The sequence below is a fragment of the Macaca thibetana genome, chromosome 16 (assembly GCF_024542745.1).
Source record: "Macaca thibetana thibetana isolate TM-01 chromosome 16, ASM2454274v1, whole genome shotgun sequence".
Taxonomy (NCBI): domain Eukaryota; kingdom Metazoa; phylum Chordata; class Mammalia; order Primates; family Cercopithecidae; genus Macaca; species Macaca thibetana.
The window spans coordinates 28,392,990-28,406,435 of record NC_065593.1 but is presented as its reverse complement, the minus strand read 5'-3'; positions in this window follow the sequence as shown (position 1 = coordinate 28,406,435).

The window sequence follows — 13,446 nt, the reverse complement described above, 5'->3', positions numbered from 1 at the left end:
AACTAAAATTTGTCTGATACAAAAACAAACAAAACTTTTCATCTGCTTAATTGTCCAGTGAAAACAGCACTCTTGGGAAGCCCCAGGAAACGGGGCCTTCTGTATATTGCCAGATTTCTGAGAGTGCATCTCATTAGAATTAGAGCTTTTTAAAAAATGTTAAATTCTTTACTTTATTTCATAATTTTTAAAAGAGCCATTTTAAAACGAATGCATGCATATGTATTTTTTAATTTAAAAAAAGCTACAGAAAGCCTTATAATAAATACATAAATCCCCTGCACATTTACTGCCACTCCCCAGCCCCACAACCCCATAGCAGTGGCCTCTTTCAACTTTTCTAGCTGCTTCTGGATTTACCGCTATATTTTTAAATGATTTGTTTATGTTGCTCCTCCCGGATTTTCAGAGTTAGACATGAACTTGTTGTTGTGAGAGAAGAGCATTTAATTGATATCTACCACCTCCCTGCCCCTTCTCCTATTCTCCCAATATCATTTGGTTTCAATTTTTTTTACTAAACCAAGTCAGTGTTTACACTATAATAGCTATATAAATACTGTTCGCTACTAAACAAAAAAAATTTTTTTGTGATACATTTTCTTTCCCATACAATTTCTGTTTTCTTAGGTTAATAGCTACCTTTAAAAAATTACTTACCAGCCATATACCTTCTGTTAAGAATTTAAACAAAGTGACACATCCGTCAGTAGTGGGTGCTAAGGAAATCATGTAGGCAGCGTGGGGCAGCGATTCTATTTGCTGAGTGAGATGGGGAACAAGAAGACAGGAGAAGAGAAGACACAGAGGACAAGCAGGGAGGAAACGCTGCATGGAGAAAAAGCAGAGGTGACCGGAGATGAAGGGAATCCCACTGACCCTGAGAGATGGAGACAGTAGCATCCATTGTGGCATCCCCAGGTCCCAGTTAGAGTCCTCCTTCACTCCACATGTATCTCACCCCCTGTTCTCTCTGTGGCTGTACACGACATTATCCATTGGAGTTTTGTGATACACTTCCTTTTACTTGAACTAGCTTGACTGGGTCTCTTCCCCTTATAACTTCCAGATCTCAACTAGAACAGGGAGCATCAGAGAAGAGGTAAAATCTGAGGTTGGCACTTAAGTATGGCTTGGATTTGGCTATGAGATGAGGAAGAGTAGCTCAGGTAGCGGAAAAACATAAATAAAAACACTGAGGCAAGAAAGCATTAACATTTGTAGGATATCACAAGAAGTTCAGCCTGACTGGAACATAGAATTCCTGAAAGGGAGGATGGGTGGTGCAGCTGAAAAAGAATGCTAGGCTAGATCACGACGGTGCTCTCACCCCAGAGTAAGACATCAGGGCTTTATTCTGTTGATGGTGGAGGAGCCATTGGATGGAACACATTTTCATATGAAGAGCTCAAGTTTCCCAGACTCTGTAAATGTGCAAACACTAGGTTGAAGTTTTAAACGTTTCGAACCCCATAGCCTTGGCTGGGACTTCAGATGACTGGGAAATATTACCCATAACCTGAGGCCGTGAATCTTTCTCACACTCTGGAAAGTAATCACAGAGCCATAAAACACTGCATTAGGAAAAAATCTTAGAGCTACTCTACCTCAACCTGATTTTATAGATGAGCAAGCAAGTAATGTGGGCAAGTAGCATGGGCAAAGGAGATAATCACAGTTCATAGGAAGAAAATATAGACGGTTCTTAAAAACATGCAAACATGATTGATCCCACCATCCTCTAATAAATTGGTCGCGGCACTAGAACTAAAAGAATCCAAATGATCTGACATCTATTCTAGAGCGCTTTCCTATCACTGTTCTGTCTCTCAAAACAAACTCTCCACCAGGCACGTTACTCACAGCCCTTTCACCTAGAGAGAATTCACCTTGACTTTAACCTATATCAAGCCTTTCATGGCTCTTTATAGCCCCTCAAAGCAGGCCCCAGATTCTAAGTGAGCCGCAATAGGGAGACATACTGTCTGTTCACCTCCTTTCCTTTGAAACCCCTCTTCTCTTTATTCTCCTGGTTCTCATCATTCCTTTGACCTCCTCAGACCTGGTCCACAGAATATTCTACTCAGATTCTTCTGGTACCCTTGAGATGATCCTGCTTTGTCCCCTGACTACATACCTAGTATCAATTTAATCTGCCTCCATCCAGTCCCTAAGGCACCTGAGCTCTAGTTTAGCCTGCTACACCCAGACAGCTCCAGGCCAATTTGCCCCAGGATGTTCCTACCAGAGGTGTGACATCAACAGACTTAGACGTAACAGATTAATTTGAGTAATCAAGATCGGGCCAAGGAAAAGACTGGGCCAAAAAGAAAATTCAAAAATCAAGAGGATTCTCCTAAGTTCGTCTACAAATTTAATGCAGTAGTAAACAAAATTAACAACAGATTGTTTTTGAAACAAGATGAGATGAGCTGGACTTTAGAATAGATAATGTTAGGATATTTTTTAAAGATATATTACTGGATATGAATGGACAGATAGATCATTGAGACAGAATAGCAAGCCTACAGATCCAACCAGATACATGAGATAATTTAGTATACGAAAAAGATAGCACTTAAAATTAATGGACAAAAAGTGGATTATGTGATAAACATTGAGGCAACTGAGCCTCCAGAAAATAATAAAATTGAATCCCTACCTCACAACCTACACCAAAAAGAATTTTTGGCAAAGTAAAGAATTTAATGCAAAAGCAAATATATAAAGATTTAAAATATGCAATTGATTTACATATACATACATATACAATTAGGCACCTCATACTGACATTTAGATCAACAATGGACAATATATGAGGATGACCCATCAGATTATAATGGAGCTGAAAATTTTCTATTGCCTGGTGGTGTCATAGCTGTTGTACCATCATAGTGCAACACATTATTCATGTATTTGTAGTGATGCTGGTGTAAACAAATGTATTGCACTGCCAGTCATATAAAAGTGTATGGTAATGTCCTAGGCCTTCATAGTCACTCACCACTCACTCAGTGGCTCACCCAGAGCAACTTCTGGTCCTGCAAGCTCCAATTCATTGTAAGTACCCTATACAGGTGTACCAGTTTAAAAAAATCTTTTATACTGTATTTTCACTATACATTTCTATGTTTAGATAGCTTTGGATACACAAACTTTATTTGTGTATACTGTTTGGTTCAAGACTTTTATAACTGTTTATTGTCCAGAGTACATTATGTTAATAATCATACTGTTAGGACTATGGATGTAGTTGCTTGTATAAAGAAATATTTAGTAGTGTGTTCTGTGAAGTGGGGATTTGCTTTTTTAATTAGGATAGGAATAATGTATAGTATATTTACTTCCAGCCCTATCCAGACTTGTAATCAGTGCAAGACAAATACTGTGATTGTAGTTCCTGTGAAGAGGGTGAAGAGGATAATGAAAGGAATTCAGGGGTTGATTAGCACAGGAAGGATACAAACCAACATTTTTGGGGTTCAGGTCTGATATTAATTGCTTATTTTGCTGATACCTTATTATAGAATATGGTGTATTGAGTAGCAAGAATTCTTAGGATTAGGTTCAATCCCTATAATTCTAGAAATAAGATTTCATTTCTAGATTTTATTACAATTGCCTGCAATATTTAGTACAGTAACATGCTGGACAGGTTTGTAGTCTAGAAGCAATGGGCTTTACCATATGGTATAGGTGTGTGGTGGGCTATACCATCTGGGTTCATGTTAGTGCACTCTATGATGTTATCACAATGACAAAATCACCTAACGATTTGTTTCTCAGAATGTGTCCCTGTTGTTAAGTGACCCATGATTGTAGATGTACACACACACACACACATGCATGCATATACATAAATACACACATATATAATCTGTTGATGTGGAAAACTTTCCTAAATATGACAATATCTGGAAGCCATGGGAGAAGAGAGTAATTTGGTTATATAGAATCCAATTTCTGCATAGAACGAAAACCCCACCATAAACAAAAGCATGCTTTAAAATCAGAAAAAAAAATCTTCAATTTATATTATGGTCAAAGGCACAATCACTTTAATATATAAGTAGCTCCTTAAAATTAACAAGATGAAGACCAACAATCCTCAAAAATGGGCAAAGGAAATAACTACAGCTCACAGAAAGAAAATATAGATAGTTCTTACAAATGTGCAAACATGATAGATCTCAATCAGAAGAGAAATATAAATGAAAACAAAAATAAATACTATGTTTTCCCTATCCTACTGGCAAAGCAAAAAATGTTTGATGCCTAGCATGATTGGAGTGTGGGGGAAATAGTTGCTTTCATGCATTGCTGATAGGAATGTAATTTGGTACAACCTCTATGTGGGGTAATTAGTCAATCAATTTCCATCAAAATTATACGTGCACATGCTGTTTTAACCAGCAATTTTGATAGGTATTCAGCATACTGATATTCTCACAGATGTGCAAAATGATGTATACATAAAATAATATTTTTGCAGCATCACTTTTAACAACAAAATTTGGAAGTAATATAAATATCCATTAGTATGTGAACTAAATATATTACAGTCCATCCAGATAATGAAATGCTATTTAACTGTTAAGAATGAAGAGTAACTGTCTAGATTACATGCCTAAAGTAAATTTTGCGAAATGAAAAGATGCAAGTTTGTATATACTTGTGGTAGACTTACTTTGACCGTCCCCAACAAACCATAACTCCCCAAACTTAAACCCTTGTATAGTCCCCTCCCACATTGTTTCTGGGCTTGGGTATGTAACTAGTTTTTGGCATTGAAAGCATGATGCCAGTGGAGGCTTAATAAGAGCTTGCATATAGGAAATTTCTCTCTTGGGAACACTTCTTACAACCCAGCCATCATACTATGAAGAAGCCCATGCATCCACATGGAGAAACCACATGAAGAGCAAAAGATGCCAAAAGCCCCCAACTGTCCTAGTCATCCTAGCTGAGGCATCAGCTGAGAAATGTCAGTGAAAAAACAGCCTTGGAAATTCCAACTTCAGCTGGTGCCATAGGGAACAAAGACGACCCAGCCTAGCTGAGCCTTGCCACTTTACAGAACCATGAGCTGACAAATAATTGTCATTGTTTTAAGTCACTAAGTTTTTGAGTGGCTTTTTCTACAGTAATAGATAAATGAAGCTATACTGATGTCAAGAGATTTCTAAAATAGAATTTTAAGTTAAAAAAGCAAGGTGCAGAACAATGTGTCTTATCATTGTGAGTTTGTGGGAAAAATATATATACCTCTATTTGTAGAGAGAGTTAGTTTCCTAGAGCTGCTATAACAAGTTACCACAAACTGGGCAGCTTAAAACTACAGAAACAACAAAAGTTTCTGGACTCAGTTTTGGAGTCCAGAAGTCTGAAATCAAGGTGTCAGCAGGGCTGCATGCCCTCTGGAGGCTCCAGAGTAGAAATCTTCCTTCCTTTCCAGCTTCTGGTGGTTGTCAGCATAACTTAGCTTCCTTGGCTTGTGGCCACCTCACTCTGATTCGATCACATAGCCTTCTGCTTTGTGTGTCTGTGTTTTCTCTTCTGTCGCTTAAGAGGACATTGGTCACTGGACTTAGGGCCCACCAGGGTAATCCAGGATGAGATGTCATCTCAAAACCTGTAACTTAAGCATATTTGTGAAGACACTTTTTTCCAAATAAGGTATTATGTAATGGCTAGAGGGATCTAGACATGGCATATTGTTTGGGGTGAGGGGGAACCTAATATCTAATATTTCTATAGAAAAGGTACACAAAAAATTGGTACAGATTGGTTGCCTCCAGGGCAGGGGTAGAAGTGGAGATTGAATGACTGAAGGATAGAGGAAAGAGGGATACATATTACTGAGTCTATGTCTCTGAGACATTTTTGATTGACACCACTGGAAGAGTACCACTGACATCTAGTGTGTAGAGGTTAGGGATGCTTTTAAATATACATGAGGCTAGGCCAGGTGCTGTGGCTCATGCCAGTAATCCCACTACTTGGGAGGCCGAGGCGGGAGGATCAGTTGAGCCCAGGAGTTTGAGACCAGCCGGGGCAGCATAGTGAGACTTCATCTCTACTAAAAGTTAAACCAATAAATGAATATGAAATGGCTGCAGTACATTATCTAGGGAGAAAAAGTGAATAAACACATGGATATTTAGATTTTTCATTTATTTGATATTGTCTTTCAACAGAGGGTCTTGGCCAGGTTCCTTCCTAGGTGTCAAGGAGAAACAACTTATCTTTGCAGCACTCTGAGATCACTCTCTTCATTAAAATTTTGCTTGCATGTACAGTCAGTTCCATCTTGATGGTGAGTGAAAGCAGCAGATGTTTCAGCGCCACTGCCTTTATATTCTCTCTGCGCAGATGGGAGCAGCTGTGCACATCAGGTGCCAACAGTCATAGCGTCCTGAACTCCATTAGGTCAGTCATTGCCCTTCCAACTGCTGTGGTTGTCCACATTGCTTCCTGCAGAGACACCTGGGGAAGTATGGGCCATTCAGAGGGACTTCCAGAATCTCAGTTTCTCTAGGTAAGAACTGGGGATAATGACCCCATGGCAATTTTTGGGAGATGATTCACATAGAATGCTATACACATGAGGAATACTGTCACAGAAATGTACTCAGATTCATATAGAGCAGCTTTTGCCGCTAGTGGGGGTGGGGTGAAGGAAACAATATATCCATTGAAATGTATCCAATCCACAAACATTTTATTATCAGGTCAGTAATTACCCATAATACAACAGTCGCTTTGTTCCCTGCTGGAACATGCAGCATGGCTGAGACAGGCTGTGGGTTCTAGGTCATTTCCAGGACTTGGCTTTGATGGCAGCCTGTTCTCTCCTGCTCCATTAAGTACATCACAGGTGAGTGGGTGTACTAATACTGTTAGGATAACATTCCTCTGTCGGAAACTATTTCTTAGGCAAATTATTCAAAAACTTCAATACTTTTATTGTTAGCAGCACAAACCGACTTGCGACACACCTTGCAATTGATCCCAATACACCAGTGGGCCGCACAGGGCAGTTAAGAACAGCTGCCCCGTTAAGTTAGGATCTTTAATCTAAACACACACAACTACACAAAACCAACAAGAAGTCTCCAGACCCAACACACCTCTCAGCTGGACAAGATGAAACCATTTGAACTAATAGGCCAGCAGGCTACCTCTGCTTTGATAAAGGTGGTTTGCAAAATGTTCCAATTAACCCTCGTGCCACCCCCAACACACACATTCCCCTCTCCCTGCATCTGTGGGGAACTGAGTAGCCTGTAAATTGAGCCCAAATTGAGAGGAAGTGAGGTTGATGCAGCACTGAGAAAAATACAATGATTAATCTCCTCTGAGCCTTCTCAGGTTGCATGTAACGGTTTTGGTCCCACAAATACTAGTGACTCTCTTTCCTGAAGCAGCAAAATTATAGGTAATTGCTTTTGGGAAGAGCCAAATAGCGGATGGCCTCTCCTCTAACCAGATTTATCTTAATTCTGAATAAACAGAATAATAGCATCCTTTTCTCTGCTCTCCAGGTCATTAGAGAGGCTTAGGCTGTGACCATCCCTTAGCACAGGACCTGCAACCAAACGCAGTAAACTACATCCAATGAATAATTATCCTCTCTTATTCTCCGGCTGCAGAGGAGATGGCCCGTGAACTATCTGGATTCATCTTTTGGCACCTGCCACCCAGAGCCACGTTGAAGGGGAAGAGAGCTGAGTGGTCGGGGCACAATAGGGATGGAGAGGAGGTTCCTCTAAGAGCCCCCATCATCTCTTCCACAATACCAGGGATTCCATCCATTGTGGCAGGGAAAGAGAGGGGCTGGACCTTCCTAGGCAATGAGGTGGTGACAGCAGGACTCAGTGTTGGAAGAATCTATCCTGATGCATGAGAAGCATCACCCTGGGTAGCAGCCCATGGTGGCTTCCATCTCTGTTCCCTCTCTTGTTTGGATCTTCCTTCTTGCCTCTCTCCTAAGGGGTAACCCAACTTCCATCTGATCCTATCCCTCCAGATTCCAACTCCCTAGGGCTCTGCTACAACTCCCTGGCACTGATGCCACTCCATTCATGAACTGCAGAATGTAGGGAAGGTGAAGAAAGAATTCACATCAGGCACCTACGATATGCCTCGTATAGGTCTAAATGTTTTAAGTGTTATTCCATTCAGTTTTCACAATCCTATGAAGAAAGCATTCCTCTTGTCCTTGCTGTATATGAAAAAATTGAGGCCCAGAGATGCTAAGCAGATCACCCAAAGACACACAGTCAATACAAAAACCAAGATTTAAACCTGGGTCTGTGTAACCCCAAAGCCTACGTAGGTTCCCTTGGTCATTCATGGCCTCAGCTAGACTGTTCTTGGCTAGACTGCATTTAGGTTTATTTTCCCAACCCTTGTCCCTCCCTCACGTAACTCCACTGGTATCATCTCAGTCCTGTCCCCATTTTCACCCCCAATTCAATTGATGACCTGGGACTCTGGCTGCCGAAGCCTAATTGATAGATGGGAGTCCACCTCAGACCTGCTTCCCAGAAGTCAGTATGAAAATTTCAGAGAAACCCTCACATGCACACTGGAGAGTAGGGCAGGACAAGGCCAATTCCAGGAGCTGGTTGGGAGGTGATCCCCACATCAGGCCAGGCATTCTGACTGCAAGGCCAGAGCTGGACTCTTCCTACACGATGCTGCTTGCAGGAATGCCAGGAGAGCTCTCCTGTCTCTTCTGGAGGAGCACTGCGGACCAGCAGAAGTGCCCACGGATCTCAACCAGCCTGAGGGGGTTTGAGGTGGGGAGAGGGAGAGAGAGAAATTAAGCACAGGTGGGGCTGAAAACCCTATGGGCCAAGACTTGGCCAATCAAATACTTAGTACAGAATTACATACTAAACAGGACAAGAGATTGGTTGGAGTTCCACTCCATCCCAGCAGGGGGAGCCCTTACACCCTCACCCGCAAAGTACCCTGGGTGCTCTCCATAGGAACTCCTCCTATAGGTTCTCCATCTGAAGAATCCCAGGTTCTTTGCAGCCCCTGATACGGTGTGATTTTATCAAGAATAGTGTGCTCTTTGGCCATCTTTCTGCTACCTGTGCCTGCATTTGCACCTTGATGCCCCTGCCTGGCTTTAGGGTTGCCTACTCCTCCAGCCATTGTAGAATTCCCTGCTGCAGCTGTTAAGAACTCAGAAACCCACTCCAGCCCAGCCTCTTCCTCCTGCTGGAGCTGAGGATTCCCATCTCCCACTTCCAAGGTGGGAACAAGATGATCACTGTCGTCATGTGGGCAAACAGCCTTGACCCAGGCTCATGCAGGAGGCCGATTCCCAAAGCAAAGTGTGAGGGAGTCCCTGGTCCCCCGTGTGCCGACTCCCCGTGACTGAGAGCAGCAGCCACTCAGCTGAGAACAGGCCTTTCCGCAAAACCTCCTGCCTGGTCCTTTTTCGACATAGCTAAGGCAGAGATATGGGCACCATATCACACGCTGTCGAGAATCTTCTTTGAGTGTTGTCTGAAGGCCTCAGTCTACCCACCTGACCAATGGGGCTGGTGGACTCTGCCATCTAGCAGTTTGAGAGGATCAGCTAAGAAATAAATGACCAGAAGGGGTGCAGTAAAACCAAGGAGTGACAAACTCACTTCAAATAAACAAAAGGACCAAGTCTGCTGGCTTCTTTCCTCTCAGAATTCAAACAATCCCTATCAGACTGGCTAGGCCCATTCCTTGTTTTCCAGGAGACAGCAAGTACTTTGGGGTCTGGGATTTCACAACTAATCATTCCTTGGTTGGAAACCCGGTCCCCAATCATCACCTGTCAAGGACTAGCTGTCAGGGTAATTTGGAACTCAGGTGGGAGCAGGGTGTTGGAGGGGGCTGCTGGATCATGGCTGGGGAAGGCAGGACAGTCGCTGAAGAAGTGGAGACAGAAGCCCTCTGGCTGTTGAGGGCCACACACGCAGCAGTGATGGATGGAGGAGCGCGAGGTGGGCTGGGGAGAAGCCATTCATCTTTACGCTGGGTGTGGGAGCGGGGCATAGTATATCAGGAGCCCACTCAGGACCACTCCAGGAGTGAAGGATTGGTTTCTACCCATCTGGAAAGAAACAAACACACCTGCTGCCTTAGAGCGGGTTGGGGAGGGCAGAATCCTGACCTCCATCCGTGTGTACGCATCTCTCCTCTCAGTGAAAGACAAAGCGCCCCCCAGGAGGAACCAGAACATGAAGACTAGACCAAAGTCACGCAGTTAGTAGGACTTTCTTGCTTCAACGGCTTGCCGTAGTGCTGGGATAAAGGCTGGAGGGGGCAGACAATCCAGAGGGCTGCTATTTCTGTTTCGATATGACAGCTCCACTTATATCTGTCTCATGCCTAGACTTCCACATAATATCTGGTTTCACAACAGGATCCTGCTGTTATGTATTTTTCCAGCTCCGTACAGAACACAATGGTATTCCCACAAGACGGTGCTCCTGACTTGGACCAATTTGTTCTTCCTCTGAAATCTGACTGTGGACATCTTTTCAAAAAAAAAAAAAGACGTAGATATGATTTCCTCAATTTTAAGAATTTTTTCTTCTTTCTTTCTTAAACCATTGGGGCCTGCTACTTTCTGTCAAAGCTGGAATCTAAAAAAGATAATGACCAATTTAGCAGGCAATCATACATTTATTATATTCATTTTAGCTTAACATATCAATACTTCGTGATGTTCTGCAAAGAAGAACCGTAATATCTAGCTGCTCTGTTACCCAACGTATTTAAAAAGTTGTTTCTTCTGCACTTGGGAAGTCAGCTCTAAAATGAGCCACTCTGAAGAGCACTCCCACCCATCCCAGGGTCAAGGTCATCACGAACAATATTTCATGATGTTCTGCAAAGAAGAACCTTAATATCTAGCTGCTCTGCTGCCAGACATATTTAAAATGTTGTTTCTTCTCCACTGGAAAGTCAGCTCTAAAATGAGCCACTCTCAAGAGTCCCCACCTACCCACCCCAGGGTCAGGGCTGGGGGTGGGTGCTGGGCCCCTGGAACTCCTGGCAGCCACGACTTCAGCAGCTTTTCTGACATTCCTGCATTTTCAGGAGATGTAGGCAGCATCTTGCTTTTGAAGATGTCAGGGTGTATAATTTGTAGACAAGGTTCTAGCCTAGAGCCTTTTATGGCAGATCCTTAGAAGTCAAAAACAGAAGAGTATGGAGAATTATTAGCAGAAGTGTACCAAAGACAACTAGCTAGATTTGTGTAAAGAACTAAAAGCAAAATCTATATGCAAGTATCTGAATATTCAAATGATTTTCTATCAAGCTGACTGTTATGGGTTAAATCATATTCCTCCCCCTAAATTCCTATGTTGGAGTGTCCTAGCTCCCAGTACCTCATGACCTTATTTATAGATAGGGTTGTTACTGATGTAATTGGTAAAGTCAAGATGAGGCCCTACAGGAAAAGAGTGGGCTCCTAATCCAATGTAACTGTGTCTTTCTAAAAAGGGGAGACTGGGCACACGGTAATCTCATTGTGGGAGGACTGCTTGAGCCCAGGAGTTTGAGACCAGCCTAGGCAACATAGCAAGACCCCTGTCTCTATAAAAAACAAACAAAAAAATTACCTGGCCCTGGTGGCATGCACCTGTATTTCCAACTACTTGGGAGGCTGAGGCAGGAGGATCATTTGAGCCTAAGAGTTCGAGGTTACAGTGTGCTATGATTATGCCACTATCCTCCAGCCTAGGCAACAGAACAAGACCCTGTCTCTACAAGATTTTTTTTATAAACTAGCTGGGCATGATGGCATGTGCCTACAGTCCCATCTACTTGGGAGACTGAGGTGGGAAGATCGCTTGAGCCAGGGAGGTCAAGGCTGCAGTGAGCCATGTTTGCACCACTGCGCTCCAGCCTGGGTGACAGAGCAAGAACTTGTCTTCAAAATAATAAAAAATTAAAATTAGGTCAGGTACAGTGGCTCACGCCTGTAATCCCAGCACTTCGGGAGGCTGAGGCAGGCGGATCACGAGGTCAGGAGATCGAGACCATCCTAGCTAACACGGTGAAACCCCGTCTCTACTAAAAATACAAAAAATTAGCTGGGCTTGGTGGTGGGTGCCTGTAGTCCCAGCTACACAGGGCGCTGAGGCAGGAGAATGGCATGAACCCAGGAGGAGGAGCTTGCAGTGAGCCAGAATCCAGAACCCAGGAGAAGGACCTGGAACAGGTCCTTCTCTAGCACCTTATGGGGCAGCATGGCCTGCTGACACCCTGATCTCTAAAACTGTAAGGCAGGACATTTCTTTTGTTTAAGCCACTCAATATGTAGCACTTGCTACTGCAGCCCTAGCAAAAGAATACACTGACAATTATATCTCTTGCAATGGATGGGAGCTGTGAGCAGATATTGAAGTGCTTCAGCTTGCTTGTATAGTTTACTTCGTTCACTGTTAAAATAAAGACAGCATTACCTTAGTACTGGGAAGCACCGTGCTCCAAAGTTATCTCAGCTGAGAATAATCTTGGCAGGCTGGAAAGGCTGGAAGTTGGCTGTGATTGGAAGACTTAAGGCTATTTCTTTTTTTTTTTTTAAATATCCCAAGCAAGGCATACTTAACTCCTAATTCCACTTCTTAATTAAACATTAAAGGTTTGCACTGGCTCAGCAGAACATGCAGCTATCTGTTCACTTACAATCATGCTAAATTCATAAATCTAATTTGACTATGGCATTAAGCCAGGAGTGAATGCAAGAGATTAACTTTTTTGAACTATCAGGACTAAAACATGAAGATTATTCTAACATTATTGTTATTTCTAATTGATAGATTAAATGTGATTTCTAGAGGCCACATGCAGGTCTTCTGGATGTGGGGAGAATAAAAAATGGGAAAATGGAGCTCATCCTCTCCTAGCTGCCTGCTTACAGAAATGTCATCATGAAAGATGCTGCCAGGCGCGGTGGCTCATGCCCGGAATCCCAGCACTTTGGGAGGCCAAGGCGGGCTGATCACGAGGTCAGGAGATCGAGACCATCCTGGCTAACATGGTGAAACCTCATCTCTACTAAATAAAAAAAAAATTAGCCGGGCATGGTGGCGGGTGCCTGTAGTCCCAGCTACTCAGGAGACTGAGGCAGGATAATGGCGTGAACCCAGGAGGCAAAGCTTGCAGTGAGCGGAGATTGCGCCACTGGACTCCAGCCTGGGCAACAGAGCAAGACTCCATCTCAAAAAAAAAAAAAAAAAAAGAAAGAAAGAAAGATGTCACTGATGCCATCCTGTGTGGGACTGGCCCCTGACGATGGAGTCATAGAGTTCTACAAAGGTCACCTTGTACAAGTGCCACCTTTTATAGATGAGAAAGTGAGGGGCAGAAAGTTAATACGGGTCAAATATCATTTACTGAGGCTCTACCATGTTCCAGCCACTAGACAACACTAGA